Source organism: Triticum dicoccoides, chromosome 7B, assembly GCF_002162155.2.
Source record: "Triticum dicoccoides isolate Atlit2015 ecotype Zavitan chromosome 7B, WEW_v2.0, whole genome shotgun sequence".
Taxonomy (NCBI): Eukaryota; Viridiplantae; Streptophyta; class Magnoliopsida; order Poales; family Poaceae; genus Triticum; species Triticum dicoccoides.
The window spans coordinates 743,286,279-743,310,053 of NC_041393.1; positions in this window are offsets into that span (position 1 = coordinate 743,286,279).

The following is a 23,775-nucleotide window of genomic DNA, read 5'->3' on the forward strand; positions in this document are numbered from 1 at the left end:
CCACGTAGTATAGCTAGGCTTTCCAAGCCTCTTTTATTTTACTAGTTGTCTGTACTCAGACAAGTTACTTCCGCTGCTGGTTTGTATGACTGTATGACTTGAATGTCGGGTCGTGAGACCCGTACCTTTGTGTATGTTATGTATGGCTCCCTGAGCCTTAAATAAAGTACTTGTGTCGTAGAGTCATGTTGTGATGCTTCGTTGTATTTGCACATATCGGGCATATTGTGTGTATGATTGAAATGCTTGGTATGTGTGGGATCTGACTATCTAGTTGTTTATCTTTAGTAGCCTCTCTTACCGGGAAATGTCTCCTAGTGTTACCGCTGAGCCATGGTAGCTTGCTACTGCTCTGGAACACTTAGGCTGGCCGGCATGTGTCCTTCTTCGTTCCTGTGTCTGTCCCTTCGGGGAAATGTCACGCTTTGAGTACCGGAGTCCTGTTAGCCCGCTACAGCCCGGTTTACCGGAGTCCTACTAGCCCAGTGCTACAGCCCGGACCCACTTGCTGATGACCGACACGTTCGAAGCTGGGTCATGGATGCCTGTCCCTGTAAGTCTGTGCCACTTTTGGTTTACGACTAGTCATGTCAGCCCGGGCTCCTTATCATATGGATGCTAGCGACACTATCATATCCGTGAGCCAAAAGGCACAAACGGTCCCGGGCAAAGGTAAGGCGACACCCGTGGGGATACCGTGCGTGAGGCCGCAAAGTGATATGAGGTGTTACCGGCTAGATCAATGTGACATCGAGTCGGGGTCCTGACACAAGCTTTAACGCCTATCCGAATGACTCTGAGTAGCAAACCGGATGCGTACAGTGGAGCAACCATTTGGAATAACTCCAAGTGGAGCGTGGAAGCAGCATTTACATTATGACATAGAGATTTGCGAAGTATATACGGATCTGAATGTTGCAGACCCGTTGACTAAAACCTCTCTCACAAGCAAAACATGATCAAACCCTAGAACTCATTGAGACTTAATCACATGGTGATGTGAACTAGTTTAAGACACTAGTAAACTCTTTGGATGTTGGTCACATGGCGATGTGACCTATCAGTGTTGATCACATGGTGATGTGAACTAGATTATTGACTCTAGTGCAAGTGGGAGACTGTTGGAAATATGTCCTAGAGGCAATGATAAATTAGTTATTATTATTATATTTCCTTGTTCATGATAATCGTTTATTTTCCATGCTATAATTGTATTGAAAGGAAACTCAGATACATGGGTGGATACATAGACAACACCATGTCCCTAGTAAGCTTCTAGTTGACTAGCTCGTTGATCAATAGATGGTTACGGTTTCCTGACCATGGACATTGGATGTGGTTGAAAATGGGATCACATCATTAGGAGAATGATGTGATGGACAAGACCCAATCCTAAGCCTAGCACAAAGATCGTGTAGTTCGTATGCTAAAGCTTTTCTAATGTCAAGTATCATTTCCTTAGACCATGAGATTGTGCAACTCCCGGATACCGTAGGAATGCTTTGGGTGTACCAAACGTCACAACAGTTTGATCGATCCATTCTTAGCTACAAATGCTTATTTATAAACAGATGGATACAAGGTTCATTGTAGTCTTGCTGGTTGGAATACCAAAAAAAACATTTGTTTGAGTGGTATAGCGTGTAGATGTCATTTTCTTACTTGCTGTTTTTTATCGCCTTTTATTGTCGTGCTATGAGTTGATATGAATCAGCTAGCTATTTTCTAATTGTTAAAATACCACCCTTTCAAGCAGCCCTTCAACACAGAACAAGGAAACAAGGATATTTCGGAGTCCCAGTTTCAACGCCTTCGTGGATGCTGGAGCCACTGCCACCTTTACTATATGTGTGGTTAGGGTATAGATCAAACTGCAATTCAACAATGGTCATCTACACCATCAGATCTCCGACTACAAAACTCCATGCTAATGTTCCATATTCCTCTCTTCTGCTAATTTTTAGAGTTTATCGTTCTATGAGTTACCTAATTTCAGTCACAACTGGCAAATATCAGTCTATTTGTTAACATCTGCATCTCCATCAAGGTTTATAAATTGAGTTAAGAGTATGTATGTGCCCCTATCATTTTTTGGTTCGTTAAGAGATGAAGTAATCAACCGTTTGAATGAGGGATTAAGAATACATCATCTAAAATATTTATGTTCCTAGTTAAGTGTGTACCGATAAATTTAACTATCAAAATCTTTGTAGTAAGAAAAAAATTTCTTCTTATTTGCAGGCATTGTGTGGTGATAAACACATGACCAGCAAGGGGCCCTGCCCCCCTCCCAATACTATGGATTTATTCATAATAAACACGTGAACAGTGCAGCATTTGATTTGTTTTCTGCTCCAACCGGCCCTCGCCAACATCCTAATCCCACTAATCCCGCCTTTGCCACTGCAGGCATGCCTGCCTTTTCTTAATTGCTATACTTTTGAGGACGCATCACTAAAAAAACCAAAAGAGGTACCACAAGTCTATAAAACCCTTATTATATTTTTTCATACGTACAGAAGTGAAAAATAAAAGTGAATTTAGCAATATACTTTGAAAATTGTAGTGGTTTTGCATGTCTAATAATTTTTTTTGTTATGATATTATTTTGTTCGCCGGTATTTAATCCTTGGGGATATTTATCTTTCCCATTCAGAGTAGTCCAATTGATACTTCCGATGGACACACGACAGGTTGCTGATGATGTCGTCTAATCCATATTGGAAGGTTTAGTAACGTACTTGAGCACTAAAACTATATAATGGATGGTTCTAGATGGGGGCAGGGATCCTCTATTTCCTTTACCAAATGGAGTCGGTCGTAATCACATGTTGTCTGACCTTCTGTCTGTGCTCTCTTCACCTTATTCTTTGCATCATTTCACCGGTACAAGTCATCAGATGGGTATTACTGTTTCCAGTATGTTGTGTGTCGGTGGCCTGAAGCACAAGCTACTCACTATACTATATAGTACCGTGCTACAACTGTGAATTTTGCAATCCTGGTATACCCTAATTCCAGGTGATTTATATGCCAGGTTATCCTAATCTTTATGTATCTGATGCTAAAACCATCATACTTGCTTGCAGAGATTCAGTTAAGACTTAAATTAACAATTATGTATCTGAAGACTGACATTTGAAATTACAGGTTTCATGGCAATGATGGAGTGCTACCAAATTATGTTCCAAGAAAAATGATTTCTGCCTCAACTTGACTACATGTACGTGACTTGCAGTCAGTATGAAGTTCCTTACACTACTAATATTAATTTCCTCATCTCCTTTATTTAGCTATTTGTCTATAGTCAACTCACATCACTCGATATCTATAGGCATGTTGAATTGTTGACCCAATTTGATGGACTATATAAGTGCTCTTCTCCTTGGGAATTTGAAAGCACGCCCCTTCTAAGCATCACACTATATATAGGCTTATATATGTGGTAGCAGTCATTGGTACAAGCATGTGTGCATTAGACCAGAAAAGGGGTAAGTTGCCTTTGATACTGATATGGTACCCCCCCTATAAGCGTATGATATTAAATAGGTTTCTATTGATTCATCAACAGAGAATTTATGTCAATTGATTTAATGTCGATATAAGCTTTATGCAAGTTTGTTTTCTCGAGAGTACGCAATCGGTACTATAGCTTCTTTATGCAAGTTTGTGATTTCTGAAGTAGGGGATCCTACCAGGTTTCAAACTCGCAGAGCATATTGAAGGTGGTACAAATCATTGCAGGGTGAATTACAAGTAGCTATATGTGGATTGGAATTTACTGAAGCTTTGCATATTCAAAATTTTAAGTCGAATGAGACATGCATTGCACGTGCAAGCTTACTAGTAGATATTAAACAGTTTTTTGTTACATCATTAACATTTTTAATAAATATTTTGATGTCTAATATTTTGAACACATGTCTACATTTTTTAAGACACATTGTACATATTGTTTATATATTTTTAAATTTTTTCAAATACATGATTAACATATTTTCATATATTTCCAAAAAAAACATCTTTTCATACATACATTTTGACGTCTATATATTCTTTTACACATTGTACATTTTTGTATACATATAAAACATTGTTGATATTGGTTAAAAAAATTAAATACATGATTAACATTTCTAGAAAAAATTAAATACATGATTAACATTGTTGAATTTTTTTTTCCATTTTCGTTGGGCCGAATTTTTTTTGAGTAATATGAGGGCATCCCACATTTCTTCCTGGATGGGCCAAGGCCTACATGGCACATAGATTTTTTTTAAAAGGGATGTGGCCTCGTTCCACCGAGGCCCCAGCCCACCATGAGCGACACCGTAAGTATCAATGCATCCACGTTCACAACCTCATGACCAATTATATTGGTCATAATCATGTACAAGTAAGGTCGTGAACCACTCTTGTCTACTTTATGACCATTTGGTGTAAGGCCATTTCAGGGTTTGAGCCCTTCCAAGCGAAATGACCGTGGATTTACGACCAATTCAGCTGGGGTCACTGAGAGAAGGTCACAAGTTGACATATTTCTTGTAATGCGACTGCAAAATTTAGACAGGACATGGAAAAATGAGCAAGTATACCGCAATATTGGAAGCTACTTACATGAAATTCATCTACAGGAACAAACGAAGATTTATATCCAATAAACACATATACGTGAGAGAAGAAGAAACACATGTCAAGAGCAAATAGAAAACAAAGGTCTATAGAAAATTCACCTCTCTCTGAAGCTGATTAATCTCTCTCTCTCTCTCTCGCCCGTGTCCTCTCTAACTCTCCCCGGTCCTAGGAACTCTTGTCCGTGCGCCCCGACACCCAAGAGCTCCCTGCCGCCCAAATTACACACATCGGCGTGATCCCTGCCCCCACTCCTCCTGACCTCCACCTCACAACCACCTCCTCCGGTGACCAACACCAGCCTCTCACGTGTCTGCCCTGGTGAGCTCGCCTGCAACCAGCATCGGCCTCCCTCATGATTCAGCAGGCGACCTTACCCACGATAGTTATACCTTCGCATCTGGCATTGCACAGAGTGGACAAGTGGCGGCAAAGGAGAGGTGAGGGCGATGACGATTACTGAAAATCGATGAGAGGAGACGACGGGAAGCTGTGAAGGGAGGCATCCAATGGCGGGGGGAAGCGATTACGAGAGATGGCAGACGACGAGGGGGATATACGTCTGAGAGGGGAGAGCGGCGGCAGAGACAGGAACCATACCTTTCACGCTCGAGACCGGCGCTGAGCGAGGGGAAAGAGATTGGGTGGGAGGAAGAGGTCGGTTGGGAACGTGAAGTGATTTTGTTAAGAAGAGTAAATAAAGTGACCTGGCGGGGTCGTCGGTGCACAGGCGTTGTGGTGCGGTCTTGAAGCTTCTAGGTAAAGGACACGTGGACGTATGCCTAGGCATTGACCGAACAAACAACCGTGACAACAACGTCATTTCCACCCCAAATCACTGATAGCGTAGTATTTCGTGGGAGCTTAGTAACCTTAGAGATGTGTTTGCGATGGCAGCGAATCCCATAGAACTAGAAGGCTCACCAAAACGATCGCCTCGCGTAGGTAGAAAATTGTACGATAGCAACGGGCCCATCGAACAGCCAGGATGCATTAACTGCATCAACCTATCATCGCACGGTGTCTTACATACCAATGGCGACCCACGTAGACTTGAAGAATCCAACAACGAGATGGCAGCGTCGAGACCGTCTGCTTGCCTCGCCTGGTGCAAGTTCATATCTTTTCTCAGTGGATTGGATAGGTAACTTCCTCAGCCAATGGCATCACTGTTAAACATTATCTTGTGTAACATGCATAGGTAGTTAGAGATAGATTTATCTTAACAATGTATTCGTTTATCTTTCTATCTCTTCTCATGTATCCTGATTGTATCTCCTCTCTGTTACGATGCATGTATGCGCTATTGGGAGGTGCGCCCCAACCAAATCAATATAAACTCATAGGCCTCCTGTTTGGAGGTTGAGACGCTTCGATACATCTTCTCACATGGTATTAGAGCTACCCTCTTCCCCTTCGTCTAGCTATCTGCTACGTCTTGAGCTTGCGTTGGTTTTCCTTGAAGAGGAAAGGGTGATGAAGCACAGTAGCATAAGTATTTCCCTTAGTTTGTGAGAACCAAGGTATCAATCCAGTAGGAGGCTCCTCACAAGTCCCACGCACCTACATAAACCAACAAAGAACTCGCAACCAATGCGATAAAGGGGTTGTCAATCCCTTCACGGCCACTTGCGAAAGTGAGATCTGATAGAGATAATATGATAAGATAAATATATTTTTGGTATTTTATGATATAGATTGGAAAAGTAAAGATGCAAATAAAAGTAGATTGAAAGCTTATATGATAAGACATAGACCCGGGGCCATAGGTTTCACTAGTGGCTTCTCTCAAGATAGCATAAGTATTACGGTGGGTGAACAAATTACTGTCGAGCAATTGATAGAAAAGCGAACAATTATGAGATTATCTAGGCATGATCATGTATATAGACATCACGTCCGTGACAAGTAGACCGACTCCTGCCTGCATCTACTACTATTACTCCACACATCGACCGCTATCCAGTATGCATTTAGAGTATTAAGTTCATAAGAACAGAGTAATGCATTAAAAAAGATGACATGATGTAGAGGGATAAACTCATGCAATATGATATAAACCCCATCTTTTTATCCTCGATGGCAACAATACAATACATGCCTTGTTGCCCCTTCTGTCACTAGGAAAGGACACCACAAGATTGAACCCAAAGCTAAGCACTTCTCCCATGGCAAGAAAGATCAATCTAGTAGGCCAAACCAAACCGATAATTCGAAGAGACTTGCAAAGATAACTTAATCACACATAAAAGAATTCAGAGGAGATTCAAATATTTCTCATAGGTAAACTTGATCATAAACCCACAATTCATCGGATCTCGACAAACACACGCAAACAGAGTTACATCAAATAGATCTCCAAGAAGAGGAAGGAGAACACGGTATTGAGATTCAAAGAGAGAGAAGAAGCCATCTAGCTAATAACTATGGACACGAAGGTCTGTGGTAAACTACTCACAACTCATCGGAGAGGCCTTGGAGTTGATGTAGAGGCCCTCCGTGGTGGATTCCCCCTCCGGCGGAGCGCCGACGACGGCTCCAAGATGGGATCTCACGGATACAGAAGGTTACGGTGGTGGAAATAGCTTTTCGTGGTTGCCCCTGATGGTTTCGGGGTACGTAGGTATATATTGTTGGAAATATGCCCTAGAGGCAATAATAAAGTGGCTATTATTGTATTTCCTTGTTCATGATAATTGTCTATTATTCATGCTATAATTGTATTGACCGGAAACCGCAATACATGTGTGAATACATAGACCACAACATGTCCCTAGTGAGCCTCTAGTTGACTAGCTTGTTGATCAACAGATGGTCATGGTTTCCTGACCATGGACATTGGATGTCATTGATAATGGGATCACATCATTAGGAGAATGATGTGATGGTCAAGACCCAATCCTAAGCATAGCACAAGATTGTATAGTTCATTTGCTAAGAGATTTTCTAATGTCAAGTATCATTTCCTTAGACCATGAGATTGTGCAACTCCCAGATACCGTAGGAATGCTTTGGGTGTACCAAACGTCACAACGTAACTGGGTAGCTATAAAGGTGCACTACATGTATCTCCGAAAGTGTCTGTTGGGTTGGCACGAATTGAGACTGGGATTTGTCACTCTGTATGACGGAGAGGTATCTCTGGGCCCACTCGGTAATGCATCATCATAATGAGCTCAATGTGACTAATTAGTAAGTCACGGGATCATGCATTACGGAACGAGTAAAGTGACTTGCCGGTAACAAGATTGAGCGAGGTATTGGGATACCGACGATCGAATCTCGGGCAAGTAACGTACCGATTGACAAAGGGAATTGTATACGGGATTGCTTAAAAACTTGACATCGTGGTTCATCCGATGAGATCATTGTGTAACATGTGGGAGCCAACATGGGTATCCAGATCCCGCTGTTGGTTATTGGCCAGAGAGCTGTCTCGGTCATGTCTGCATGATTCCCGAACCTGTAGGGTCTACACACTTAAGGTTCGGTGATGCTAGAGTTGTTATGGGAATTAGTGTGCAGTTACCGAATGTTGTTCGGAGTCCCGGATGAGATCCCGGACGTCACGAGGAGTTCCGGAATGGTCCGGAGGTAAATATTTATATATGGGAAGTCCTATTTTGGCCACCGGAAAATGTTCGGGATTTTTTGGTATTGTACCGGAAAGGTTCTAGAAGGTTTCGGAGTGGGGCCCACCTGCATGGGGGACCCACATGAACGTGGGTAGTGGGGGAAAGGCCCCACACCCCTGGTCAAGGTACACCAAGATCCCCCCTTAGAAGGAATAAGATCATATCCCGAAGGGATAAGATCAAGATCCCTAAAAAAGGGGGATAACGATCGGTGGGGACGGAAATGATGGGATTTCTTTTCTCCCACCTTTGCCAACGCCCCAATGGACTTGGAGGGCAAGAAACCAGCCCCCTCCACCCCTATATATAGTGGGGAGGCGCATGGGAGCTTCAACCTTTCCTTGGTGCAGCCCTCTCCCTCCCCAACACCTCCTCCTCCGTAGTAGTGCTTGGCGAAGCTTTGCTAGAGAACTGCAAGCTCCACCACCACGTCGTCGTGCTGCCGGAGTTCTCCCTCAACTTCTCCTCTCCCCTTGCTGGATCAAGAAGGTGGAGACATCCCCGGGCTGTACGTGTGTTGAACGCGGAGGCACCGTTGTTCGGTGCTTAGATCGGATTCGGCCGCGATCTGAATCGCTTAGTGAACGACTCCACCGACCGCGTTCTTGCAACGCTTCCGCATCGCGATCTTCAAGGGTATGAAGATGCACTCCCCTCTCTTGTTGCTACAATCTCCATAGATTAATCTTGGTGATGCGTAGAAAAGTTTGAACTATTGCTACGTTCCCCAATAGTGGCATAATGAGCTAGGTCTATTGCGTAGATTCTATGCACGAGTAGAACACAAGTAGTTGTGGGCGTTTGTTTTGTTCAATATGCTTACCGTTACTAGTCCTATCTTATTTTGACGGTATTGTGGGATGAAGCGGCCCGGACCGACCTTACACGTACACTTACATGAGACAGGTTCCACCGACTGACATGCACTTGTTGCATAAAGGTGGCTAGCGGGTGCCAGTCTCTCCCACTTTTGTCAGATCGGATTCGATGAAAAGGGTCCTTATGAATGGTAAATAGCAATTGGCATATCACCGTTGTGGCTTTTGCGTAGGTAAGAAACGTTCTTGCTAGAAACCCATAGCAGCCACGTAAAACATGCAACAACAATTAGAGGACGTTTAACTTGTTTTTGCAGGGTATGATATGTGATGTGATATGGCCAAAAAGAATGGGATGAATGATATGTGATGTATGAGATTGATCATGTTCTTGTAATAGGAATCACGACGTGCATGTCGATGAGTATGACAACCGGCATGAGCCATAGGAGTTGTCTTAATTTATTGTATGACTTGCGTGTCATTAAATAACGCCATGTAATTACTTTACTTTATTGCTAAACCGTTATCCATAGTAGTAGAAGTAATAGTTGGCGAGACAACTTCATGAAGACACGATGATGGAGATCATGGTGTCATGCCGGTGACGAAGGTGATCATGTCGTGCCTCAATATGGAGATCAAAGGCGCAAGATGATATTGGCCATATCATGTCACCTTATGATTTGCATGTGATGTGTGTCATGTTTACATCTTATTTGCTTAGAAAGATGGTAGCATAAATAAGATGATCCCTCATAAAATTTCAAGAAAGTGTTCCCCCTAACTATGCACCGTTGCGAAAGATCGTTGTTTCGAAGCACCACGTGATGATCGGGTGTGATAGATTCTAACGTTCACATACAACGGGTGTAAGCCAGATTTACACACGGGAAACACTTAGGTTGACTTGACGAGCCTAGCATGTACAGACATGGCCTCAGAACACAAGATACCGAAAGGTCGAACATGAGTCGTATAGTAGATACGATCAGCATGAAGATGTTCACCGATGATGACTAGTCTGTCTCACGTGATGATCAGACTCGGCCTAGTTGACTCAGATCATGTACCACTTAGATGACTAGAGGGATGTCTATCTAAGTGGGAGTTCATTAAATAATCAGATGAACTTAATTATCATGAACATAGTCAAAAGGTCTTTGCAAATTATGCCGTAGCTTACGCTTTAGTTCTACTGTTTAAGATATGTTCCTAGAGAAAATTTAGTTGAAAGTTGACAGTAGCAATTATGCGGACTGGGTCCGTATACTGAGGATTGTCCTCATTGCTGCACAGAAGGCTTATGTCCTTAATGCACCGCTCGGTGTGCTGAACCTCGAGCGTCGTTTGTGGATCTTGCGAACATCTGACATACACGTTTTGATGACTACGTGATAATTCAGTGTGTAATGTTAAATGGTCTAGAATTGAGGCACCGAAGACAATTTTTGAAACGTCGCAAAACATATGAGATGTTCCAAGAGCTGAAATTGGGATTTTAGGCTCGTGCCCATGTCAAGAGGTATGAGACCTCCGACAAGTATCTTAACCTGCAAACTAAGGGAGAAAAGCTCAATAATTGAGCATGTGCTCAGATTGTCTGAGTACTACAATCACTTGAATCGAGTGGGAGTTAATCTTCCAGATGAGATAGTGATGGTTCTCCATAGTCACTGCCACCAAGCTATTAGTGCTTCGTGATGAACTATAACATATCAGGGATAGACATGATGATCCTTGAGCAATTCGCAATGTTTGACACCGCGAAAGTAGAAATCGAGTAGGAGCATCAATTGTTGATGGTTAGTAAAACCACTAGTTTCAAGAAGGGCAAGGGCAAGAAGGGATACTTCATGAAACGGCAAATCAGTTGCTGCTCTAGTGAAGAAACCCAAGGTTGAACCCAAACCTGAGACTAAGTGCCTCTGGAATGAGGGAACGGTCACTGAAGCAGAACTACCCTAGATACTTGGTAGATGAGAAGGCTAGCAAGGTCGACAGAAGTATATTGGATATACATTATATTAATATGTACTTTACTAGTACTCCTAGTAGCACCAGGGTATTAGATATCGGTTCGGTTGCTAAGTGTTAGTAACTCGAAATAAAAGTTGCGGAATAAACGGAGACTAGCTAAAGGTGAGATGACGATATGTGTTGGAAGTGTTTCCAAGGTTGATGTGATCAAGCATCGCATGCTCCCTCTACCGTCGAGATTGGTGTTAAACCTAAATAATTGTTATTTGGTGTTTGCGTTGAGCATAGACATGATTGGATTATGGTTATCGCAATACGGTTATTCATTTAAGGAGAATAATGGTTACTTTCTTTATTTGAATAATACCTTCAATGGTCTTGCACCTAAAATGAATGGTTTATTGAATCTCGATCGTAGTGATACACATGTTCATGCCAAAAGATATAAGATAGTAATGATAGTACCACATACTTGTGGCACTACCATTTGAGTCATATTGATATAAAACGCATGAAGAAGCTCCATGTTGATGGATCTTTGGACTCACTCGTTTTTGAAAAAGATTGAGACATGCGAACCATGTCTATTGGTATATATGCATGAAGAAACTCCATACAGATGGATCGTTTGGACTCACTTGATTTTGAATCACTTGAGACATGCAAATCATACGACATGGGCAAGATGACTGAAAGGCCTCATTTTCAGTGAGATGGAACAAGAAAGCAACTTGTTGGAAGTAATACATTTTGATGTGTGCAGTCCAATGAGTGCCGAGGCACGCAGTGGATATCGTTATGTTCTTACTTCATAGATGATTTGAGTAGATACTGAGTATATTTACTTGATGAAACACAAGTCTAAATTATTGAAAGGTTCAAGTAATTTCAGAGTGAAGTTGAAGATCGTCATGACAAGAGGATAAAATGTCTAAGATATGATCATAGACATGAATATCCGAGTTACGAGTTTGACACACAATTAAGACATTGTGGAAATTGTTTCACAACTAACACCGCCTGGAACACCATAGTGTGATGGTGTGTCCGAACATCATAACTGCACCCTATTGGATGTGGTGCATACCATGATCTCTCGTATCGAAATACCACTATCGTTTATGGGTTAGGTATTAGAGACAACAACATTCACTTCAAATAGGGCACCACGCAATTCCATTGAGGTGACAGCGCATGAACTATGGTTTAGAGAAACCTAGGCTGTCATTTCTTAAAAGTTTGGGGCTGCGACGCTTATGTGGAAAAGTTTTAGCCTTTATAAGCTCAAACCCAAAGCGGATAAATGAATCTTCATAGGACACCCAAAACAGTTGGGTATACCTCCTATTTCAGATCTGGAAGCAAAAGTGATTGTTTCTAGAAACGGGTCCTTTCTCGAGGAAAAGTTTCTCTTGAAAGAATTGAGTGGGGGAATGGTGGAGACTTGATGAGGTTATTGAACCGTCACTTCAACTAGTGTGTAGCAGGGCATAGGAAGTTGTTCCTGTGGCGCCTACACCAATTGAAGTGGAAGCTGGTGATATTGATCATGAAACTTCGGATCAAGTCACTATCAAAACTCGTAGGTTGACAAGGATACGTACTACTTCAGAGTGGTGCGTAATCCTGTCTTGGAGGTCATGTTGCTAGACAACAATGAACCTACGAGCTATGGAGAAGCGATGGTGGGCCCGGATTCCAATGAATGGCTCGAGGCCATAAAATCCAAGAGAGGATCCATGTATGAAAACAAAGTATGGACTTTGGAAGAACCACTTGATGGTCATAAGGCTGTTGGGTGCAGATGGATTTTAAAAGGAAGACGGACAATGATGGTAAGTATCACCATTAAGAAAGCTCGACTTGTCGTTAAGATATTTTTCGACAAGTTCAAGGAGTTGACTACGATGAGACTTTCTCACTCGTAGCGATGCTAAGAGTCTGTTGGAATTATATTAGCAATTACTGCATTATTTATGAAATCTTGCAGATAGGATGTCAAAACATTGTTTCCTCGACGATTTTCTTGAGGAAAGGTTGTATGTGATACAACCAGAAGGTTTTGTCAATCCTAAAAGATGCTAACAAGTATACAAAGCTCCAGCAATCCTTCTAAGGACTGGATTAAGCATCTCGGAGTTGGAATATACGCTTTGATGAGATGATCAAAGATTTCGGGTTTATACAAAGTTTATGATAAACTTGTATTTCCAAAGAAGTGAGTGGGAGCACTATAGCATTTCTGATGAGTATATGTTGTTGACATATTGTTGATCGGAAATGATGTAGTATTTCTGGAAAGCATATAGGGTTATTTGAAAAATATTTTTTCAATGGAAAACCTGGATTAAGCTACTTCAACATTGAGCGTCAAGATCTATAAGGATAGATAAAAGAACACTTAATAGTACTTTCAAATGAATACATACCGTGACAAGATTTTGAAGGAGTTCAAAATAGATCAGCAAAGAAGGAGTTCTTGGCTGTGTTAGTATTGAGTAAGACTGAAGACCTGACCACGACAGAAGAGAGAGAAAGGACGAAGGTCGTCCCCTATGCTTTAGACATAGGCTCTACAGTATGCTATGTTGTGTACCGCACCTGAAGTGTGCATTGCCATGAGTCAGTCAAGGGGTACAAGTGTGATTCAGGAATGGATCACAAGACAGCGGTCAAGGTTATCCTTAGTAACTAGTGAACTAAGGAATTTTCTCGATTATGGAGGTGGTAAAAGAGTTCGTCGTAAAGGGTTACGCCGATGCAAACTTTGACACTAATCTGAATTATTCTGAGTAGTAAACCGGATTCATATAGTAGAACAATTATTTGAAATAGCTCCAAATAGAGCGTGGTAGCTGCATCTAGGAGATGACATAGAGATTTGCAAAGCACACACGGATCTGAAAGGTTCAGATCCGTTGACTAATAACCTCTCTCACAAGCGAGATATAATCAAACCCCATGGGTGTTGATTCATTACAATCACATAGTGATGTGAACTAGATTATTGACTCTAGTGCAAGTGGGAGACTGTTGGAAATATGCCCTAGAGGCAATAATAAAATGGTTATTATTGTATTTCCTTGTTCATGATAATTATCTATTATTCATGCTATAATTGTATTGACCGGAAACCGCAATACATGTGTGAATACATACACCACAACATGTCCCTAGTGAGCCTCTAGTTGACTAGCTCGTTGATCAACAGATGGTCATGGTTTCCTAACCATGGACATTGGATGTCATTGATAACGGGATCACATCATTAGGAGAACTAGTTGTGTTACCCGCATAATTGCGCGGCTAGAAAATTGTATCTACATTTCATATGTTATAATATATATTTTGTCATTTTAAATAATTTCCATTTTCAAAATAAGCATCGTGTATGTCATAAGTTTTTCAATTAGTTCTTGAGGTCACTTAGTTCATTGTATGGTGTGTTAAAACTCATAAATGTTCTGGCTGAGACTGAATTATATAGAACCATTAAACTAAAATATGTTTGCATGACAAAGTACATTTCAAATTCAAACACATGTTCCAACAATGTATGTATTTATGTGGATGGATCAGTAGTGCCTTTGTCTGCCTACATTAGCTACATATGTGTGTGTTGTTTTATTAGAGATAGTGTACTACAAAGTTTGAAAAATTGTTTTATTTTTTCCATGAGAAACTTGGAATATCTTATGAGATCAATCACAATGTAACGTAGGTGGTAGTTCCATCCAAAATGTGTTGTTGCTTCGTGCTTCAATTGTAATAAATCCTGTTTACTTGTGGTGTTATTGGCATATTGTCATTTGTACTTTAGGAACTTCCACATGGTCCAATAGTAAGCATATCATTATTTATTTTATAGCCTAATTGTGCCAACTGCAATGTGTATTTTTGTCTCCTTGCTCCCTAATATCGTATCTCTCTCTGTCTCTCTCTCTATCTCACATCTCTCTCTCTCACACACACACACACTATATATATATAGCACATCCACCATCCACCTGTGATTGGCCTCCTTGATCAACATCTCATCGGCAAGCAACATGGATTAGTGGACCTACCCTCCCAAGGAAATTGGTTTTAGTTATCCAAAGTCCTATCCCTAATTAACTACATTTAACCCCTAAGCTTATAATTAATACTCCCTCTGTTCCAAAATAGATGACCCAAAGTCATCTATTTTTGGAACGAAGGGAGTATTGACTATGCATTGCTTTTTCCCAGTTTCCCAAACCCAGGCTGTGATGGCATTGGCATGGTTAAGAGAGCAGAACCCACCAGAGCCGTAGGGAAAACATATGTTAATAGCACATAGAACTTTCACATGTTTGATTTTGTTAAATGATTTTTTAATTATGATTATGTGTTATGTCCCAGTTTGTGAAGCGTTTGACACTTCTGTATTGTCAAGTGTTTCCTCTCCTAGATTTATTATGAACTTTCCACCATAGAAAATGGTATTTTCAGTGGATTTTTTTTACCATTTTGAAGCTAATATTCTCGATTGCCATGGTGAAATCTTGGAAGACATAAAATGTTTGTAAGATAAATGGGAAAGTTTAGTATTCTAAACTTATCATACACTCTTTCCATCCCATGTTATAAGACGGTTTTGCAAGCTAACATAGCTAGCAAAAACATCTTATATTGTGGGACAGAGGGAGTAGTAGATTGATTCTCAAAGATGGAACAAATGAAGATTGTGAATCACAACCCGAGTATTTTGCTGACTTCACGCTGGACATGTACACATGCAATACTACCAAAATTTGCTCGCATGTAGCCATAGCTTTGGTGTAATGAAGCTGACCTCACCATACGTTTGCTTTTCATCCTCAATGTTGTTTTATGTTTTCGGCAAGCCGTTCACTATCCTTGACATGTATTTGATGTTCTGATAGGGATAATATTGTTGTGTAGCTTTCATTTGTTACCCATGTCTTTTATGCGTTGAATTAAAATAAACCTGTTTAGATTAGACGTGCTAAGTTTCCTTGGATGACCGGAACTCGTATATCAAGTATGTGTAGCTATGTGATTGACCTTGAAAATAAATCGTAAATGCACCCGCAAGCTCCCATCTGTTCTCCGCCATCTATATTGACTATCGACCTCTAACGGCAGCCCTATTTACATATAGCACCACATTCTATTCGAATCGAAAGAAATGCATGTGTAGGACATCAATTTCATGCATATATGATGTGCATCATAAGTCTTCACACCCGGTTCATGTTACGGACCAGTTGTTGGTCCCATATATATCGAAGGTACTACAGCCACCAATGGTGCCGGCATGACGTACAACATAGACCAGTCAAGTAGCATCTCATTCAGCTGACATTTCCCATCTGCGTTCATGGCATCGGAGTAAGTGCGTGGATGCAAGGAGGAGCACTCCATGATCAAGTTAGTGCATCTCCTCTCCATGTGCATTGATGCAATCTATGTGGGTGACTACGTGGTTGTGGTAGACGAACTGGTCAGAAATAAGCATGATGCGATTTTGACGACCTCCGTTATCGACCAACTCATGATTCGCTATTGCGCCAGCCCGGCGCTTCTTCCTGACGTGCCTCCGCGAAGGAGCACGCTAGTAAGCAGTCCATCATAGTACGTCCCCAGCCAAGTCCACCATAATACGTCGCCAGCCAAGTCCTTTGCACGTGGGATAGTTTTAGACGTTTCTATTGTGTACGTGATTTTTTTGAGTGATACATGATATAGTTTTTTTTTTTGCATGGATACGGGATATATTTTTAGGTGTGTATGTTGCTTGTAGGTCTCCTTCTCTTATACGTTTTCATATCCTATACGTGATTGTACTTTGAACCTTCCCATCATAATAGATGTATTCTTCTCCTATTAGATGTTCCAAACTGGTACGTCTCCTTGTCCTAATTTTTTTTTTGACCTACTCGTGCTTTGCACCTTTCCATCCGCATGTACGTGAGTTTTCAGAAATTAGACACGCACGTGACAACTCCTATGTTTCAAAAAGGCACGTACACAATATTTTTATGTAACGTTTACATCTTTAAATCTTAACCGTTAATCTCAAAAATTAATGGTTGATATAATTTAATATATGTGGATCAATGTGGTGTCTTATTTGTCTTCTGTCTTAATTATATAATAGATGATGTGATGGACAAGACCCAATCCTAAGCATAGCACAAGATCATATAGTTTATTTGCTAAGAGCTTTTCTAATGTCAAGTATCATTTCCTTAGACCATGAGATTGTGCAACTCCCAGATACCGTAGGAATGCTTTGGGTGTACCAAACGTCACAACGTAACTGGGTGGCTATAAAGGTGCACTACATGTATCTCTGAAAGTGTCTATTGGGTCATTGAGACTGGGATTTGTCACTCCGTATGACGGAGAGGTATCACTGGGCCCACTCAGTAATGCATCATCATAATGAGCTCAATGTGACTAAGTAGTTAGTCACGAGATCATGTCTTACGGAACGAGTAAAGTGACTTGCCGGTAACAAGATTGAACGAGGTATTGGGATACCGACGATCGAATCTCGGGCAAGTAACGTACCGATTGACAAAGGGAATTGTATACGGGATTGCTTGAATCCTTGACATCGTGGTTCATCCGATGAGATCATCGTGGAACATGTGGGAGCCAACATGGGTATCCAGATCCCGCTGTTGGTTATTGGCCAGAGAGTTGTCTCGGTCATGTCTGCATGATTCCCGAACCCGTAGGGTCTACACACTTAATGTTCGGTGACGCTAGAGTTGTTATGGGAATTAGTGTGCAGTTACCGAATGTTGTTCGGAGTCCCGGATGAGATCCCGGATGTCACGAGGAGTTCCGGAATGGTCCGGAGGTAAAGATTTATATATGGGAAGTCCTATTTTGGCCACCGGAAAATGTTCGGGATTTTTCGATATTGTACCGGGAAGGTTCTAGAAGGTTCCGGAGTGGGGCCCACCTGCATGGGGGGACCCACATGAACGTGGGTAGTGGGGGCAAGGCCCCACACCCCTGGTCAAGGCACACCAAGATCCCCCCTTAGAAGGAATAAGATCATATCCTGAAGGGATAAGATCAAGATCCCTAAAAAAGGGGGATAACCATCGGTGGGGAAGGAAATGATTGGATTTCTTTTCTCCCACCTTTGCCAACGCCCCAATGGACTTGGAGGGCAAGAAACCAGCCCCCTCCACCCCTATATATAGTGGGGAGGCGCATGGGAGCTTCAACCTTTCCATGGCGCAGCCCTCTCCCTCCCCAACACCTCCTCCGTAGTAGTAGTGCTTGGCGAAGCTCTGCCGGAGAACTGCAAGCTCCACAACCACGTCGTCGTGCTGCCGGAGCTCTCCCTCAACTTCTCCTCTCCCCTTGCTGGATCAAGAAGGAGGAGACGTCCCCAGGCTGTACGTGTGTTGAACGCGGAGGCACCGTTGTTCGGTGCTTAAATCGGATTCGGCCGCGATCTGAATCGCTTAGTGAACGACTCCACCCACCGCGTTCTTGCAACGCTTCCGCATCGTGATCTTCAAGGGTATGAAGATGCACTCCCCTCTCTTGTTGCTAGAATCTCCATAGATTAATCTTTTTGACGCGTAGAAAATTTTGAATTATTGCTACGTTCCCCAACATATATAGGAGGAAGAAGTATGTTGGTGCACACCCGAGGGGCCCACGAGATTGGGGGCGCGCCCAGTAGGGGGGCGCCCTCCACCCTCGTGGCCGCCTCGGCAACTGCTTGACTTGCACTCCAAGTCCTCTGGATCACGTTTGTTCCAAAAAGATCGCTCCCGAAGATTTCATTCCGTTTGGACTCCGTTTGATATTCCTTTTCTTCAATATACTGAAATAGGCAAAAAAACAGCAATTCGGGCTGGGCCTCCGGTTAGTAGGTTAGTCCCAAAAATGCAATACTTTGTTCAAATGGCCTCATATCATGCACAAGGGTGCATCTTTGAATTTCAAACAATGTTGCTTAAGGAAGTTTTCATTTTCTTTAGACGAAATATTCATTTTCCATTTTTTTCGAGTGCCGAAAATGAGTTTTTTTGTGAAGGACCTACCATATATTTGTTGCAAAATTGTACCTAATCAATTTTATAAAATACTAGACGATATATAATGCACAATTGACAAAATGGTTGGGTGTCAAAAGTTTTGATCCACCTCTGGTGAAAAAGACAAATTCCCGCCGGTTCAGCAGGAAGCAGGTCAAATTTGAACTGCAGGCGCCTCATAGTTTGCTCTTTATTTTTTTTCCAAAAATCATTTCTACGTACATAAGTACCTATTTAATCAGAAATACATGGTTTGGTGGCGATACATCGAGGTTTGGACGGTGGCCGAGGGCCCCAACTGTAGAGCGTGTAAGCTCGCATGCTCGTTGCGTGGTCACCGCGTGACCGTGGTGTTGCCATGCGTTCTGGGCGGACTAGGAATGTCTAGTGGGTTGGGCACTCCCCAGGTAGGTTCTAGTAAGAAAATTATAACATAATATTCCCATAAGGAGACCGAACTATGCTCAAACATGAATTAGCAGCCAAGTGTTTGATTAGCGGTACGGGAAATGCATATGGCCAATGGGCGTGAGTTTTGTCTAAGGATGATCATATACTAAGAAGAATGGCTTCACAATTTTTTAGGGAATCAAGAATATATAAATAACACTTTCTTCACAAAGTGTTGCTTTGAGCAGAATAGGAAAATGAATATTGTTGAATTATTTTTGAACTAGGCAAGGAAGGTTTTTCACATATTTGATGAAGATATGATCCAAACAATTTATGAGAATTTTTTGGGAATTTTTGGAGTAACAGAAATATAGGTTGCTTCAGAACCTAGGGCAAAAATTGACACATGAACATGACACATAGGCAAAACTGATGAGATGGTGCCTAGTCATCACAATCCACCATAATTTACAAGGCTATGACCATCTATATTGGTCGTTAACAACTAGAAATAAGGCAGCGGACCAGCGCTGTTTGCTTTATGACCATATCGTGTAAGGAAATTACGACATTTCTAACCAAAATGGTCGCAATGGTTTAGGGTTTGGAGTGCTCTGAACAGTTTTTGATCAACTGGTCTCAAATGATTATAGATCTATAACCAATTCTTTTAGGGTCACTGACAGAAGGTCACTAGTTGACATATTTCTTGTAGTGATGACGTGGTCGATGCCGTCGTCGTGACGCGGTCATTGCCTTCGTCGTGGTCGCGTCTTGCAGAAAACCATATCAGAGCACGCTAGGTGTCCATCTTGTGGACAAGGCAGTGGCTGTGTGTTGACGAAGATGTTGGTGAAGACCACGTTGATGAAGACCTTGGCGATGAAGTATCAGCGATAGCGTCGCAGCGGCGTGTCGACGATAATGTGTTGCTTGAAGGCATCACTCGTGGCGACCAAGCGTCGATGCCGTGTTGCGACGGAGAAGTCGATGAAAATTGCATCTCATTCGACATGACGTATGAATGGTGCATGTTGAGATCGCTTCTCATGGACGAAGTATATTGGCCTCTAGCCTGGCGTAGTCGTACAGCTTGATGATGCGGCCCGGGGTTGGTGCAGATCGCTCGGTGCAGGTGATTTCGTGCTGATGGCTTGGTGTAGGCGATCGTGCGGCTCGGTGTAGACACGTCGAGATAGCCCATTGGAGCTCTTTGGCTTCCGATGCGGCTGCGGCTGCGTGAGCTCGGAGTAGTCGATCCGCGTGGTCGCCGGATACACATCGTCTTGCCTCCCATCGGTGCGCACGAGACCATGGATGTGTCGTTGTTGGAGCTTGCATGTATTGGCTGAAAGCCACGCATGTATATATGTGAATCATGCAGATCTTTAAAGCCACTAGGCCAGGTATTTACTCAAGGGGTGACGAAGCTGGCCGATCTGTTGACGTCGGATGGAAGCTCATGGCGAAAGGAGAGAGTTCGGGAGATGTTTTCCCCCCAAGATGCTGCGGACATTCTGCAGATCGTTATTGGGGGAGCTCGAAGAGAGGACTACCTCGCTTGGAACTACACCAAGAGCGGCGCGTTCATGGTGCGATCGGCCTATCATCTGAAAATGTCTTTGGGCAAAGCAAGAACCGGACAACCGGAATCTTCTAGCTCTGTTGCCCGTCACAAGGGTTTCTCTGCCCTTTGGGATACATGTGCGCCGGGCAAGGCAAAGATCCACCTGTGGAGGCTTATCAGGAACGGGCTGGCGGTGGGAGATGAACTTCATCGACGACGTATCAAACCCGGAGTCTTTTGTGTGGCCTGTGGAAGAGAAGAAACCATCTATCATCGCTTTTGGGCGTGTCCACACTTGGTTTTATTCTGGAAGCTGTTTCACTCGGAGAAGGGAGTTGGGGTGGCAATCCCACCTAGCCCGATGGACTCCCGGAGTGAATTGGCGTGCTGGGTCCTGGGGTGGCTTGCGGGGGCGTCAGATGAAGAGAAAGAGGCGACCATACATGCAATATATGGCCTATGGTTAGCTAGGAATGATGCTAGAGATGGAAGGAAGATGAAGCAGCCACATGAAATACTAGCTTCCGTCCTTTGCCACTTGGCGGAATGGAAAGGAGCTCATTCTCCATCGAGCCAGACGTCGGTGCAAAGAGTGGTCTAGAAGTGGGAGGCGCCAGAGGAGGGGTGGATTAAGGTCAACTCCGACGGAGCGACTACCAAGACCGGGGACAATTCAGGTGGTGCTGCTGTGCTTAGAGACCACCATGGTGCTTTTAGGGCAGGAATGTGCCATCTTCTACGCGTCAAAAAGATTAATCTATGGAGATGTTGGCATGCAGGCAAGGACTTCATGTGGCGAGAGAAATCAACGCAGAGAGGGTTCATGTGGAGCTTGATAGCCAAGGGGTAGTTCACGCGCTGAACTCCCGGCAGAAGAATCTCTCTGCTGCGGGGCTGTTGGTGAAGGAGATCAAGGTGATGCTTAGATCTTTTGAAGATTCTAAGGTAACGTGGGTTAGACGTTCAGCTAATGTCGTCGCGCATAAGTTAGCTAGAGTCGGCGTGGGGGATGAACTTTGTAAGGTTTGGTTGGGGGCTCCCCCAGACTTTGTGCTTGATGTACTGTCGGATGAGATTCCGAGCTTTGAGTTTTAAATAAAATGGCGATATTAACCCTAGAAAAAAGATCTTGTGTGAATTCAACACGTCAGGCTAATTTTGTTTGAACACGTCTTCTTTGCTTTCAATTAATCTTGTGTGAATTCAAAGCCCACTCAAGTGCCATTTTTTTTCTAGCATGTCTTCTTTATACTCTTTCTGTAAATAAATATAAGAGCATTTAGATTACTAATTTAGTGATCTAAAGGCTTTTATATTTTTTTACAGAGGAAGTATTTGTAAAAGGCACATTACATATTTTAAAATTTGAGATGACTAATTGAGCTTGCATAATTCGGTTCATTATAGATTATCCAATGTGACGTACACAATAGGATATATATAGATGGGTTAGAAGGGTTCTATGAGCGCATAGATTTCTCATAAGGGTTCTATGAGCAAAGATTTTTTTTGGGCGGAGACGTGCATTGCACGTACAAACTTACTAGTTACTGATAAATGATAGGCATATGTTTTGCTGTCCAAATATTAATATCTTGCTGTTTATAGCATAGTTTTCCTGCAATTGTTTGCTAGACATAATTTATTTTGTTGCTTATGTTTGGCCATCGGCTGGGCTTTGGGCATTCGGGCTTTGCCTCGGGCCTGGAAAACATAGAAATTTGTCGGTCGTGCCGGTCTCGGGCCTGTCCCGCAGACGTCGGGTTTTGTTTAGCCAGGCGCGAAGCCTGACCCAGCCCGGCCTGAGATATGGCCAAATATAATTAATGTGAACCTTTGTCATACATGGTTTCATGATAATGTGACAAATTATTCATATCGAGAAAAATTGCTAGTCTGGATCACCGGATTTTCTCCATTTTGTGATTAATATCAGTGAAAAATACAAATAAAGCACATCAGAACTTAATATCACTTTGATCCCAATTACTTGTTCCCAAAATCATGTATCTAGCACTAAAATACATCCAGATACATCAATTTGACAGACAAGTAACATGGATCGAAGGGAGTATAATAATATAATAGAGTTAACTTAGCCTTAGAGCATAGATCCCGTATACCATCGTCCAACAAATGTCATTTACAATATTCCATACACAAATTTTGCAGGACGACGGACAGGTCGGCTAAATTGATCCCATTAAACGTCCCCGGATTTCCACTAGATTTGAAACTTCTAGTTCGCGCCATAGATCACCGTAGTTCCATAAGAATAGTTCATCACACACAACTTGATAGATAGTTGCGCACATAGCACACTGATAGATAGTTCAAACTTAAACTACTTGCCGGAGTCGTCCTCGCAGGACAGAGGCTGCTGCCGTGGAGGGTGTGGTAAATGAGCATGCCGGAGAGGGTCGAGGACAGTTGTTACTCGTCCCGGAGCGCCGGCATGCACGCGGGCGCAGCTGCATCATCGGTGGCGGGGGACTACTTCGCCTCCCACCAGGCGCGCTCGGCCGCCTGGAGGCACTTGATGGCCACGCCGGCGACCGGCGAAAAGGATCCGGCCGAGGCGACGGAAAGTCGCCCACGCCGGCGCTATTACGCCGTGGGGACTGCTCGCCTGCTTCCTGCGCCTTTCCGACACCGAAGGACGGAGGGAGGAGCTTCCGGCCTCGTCATCGTTG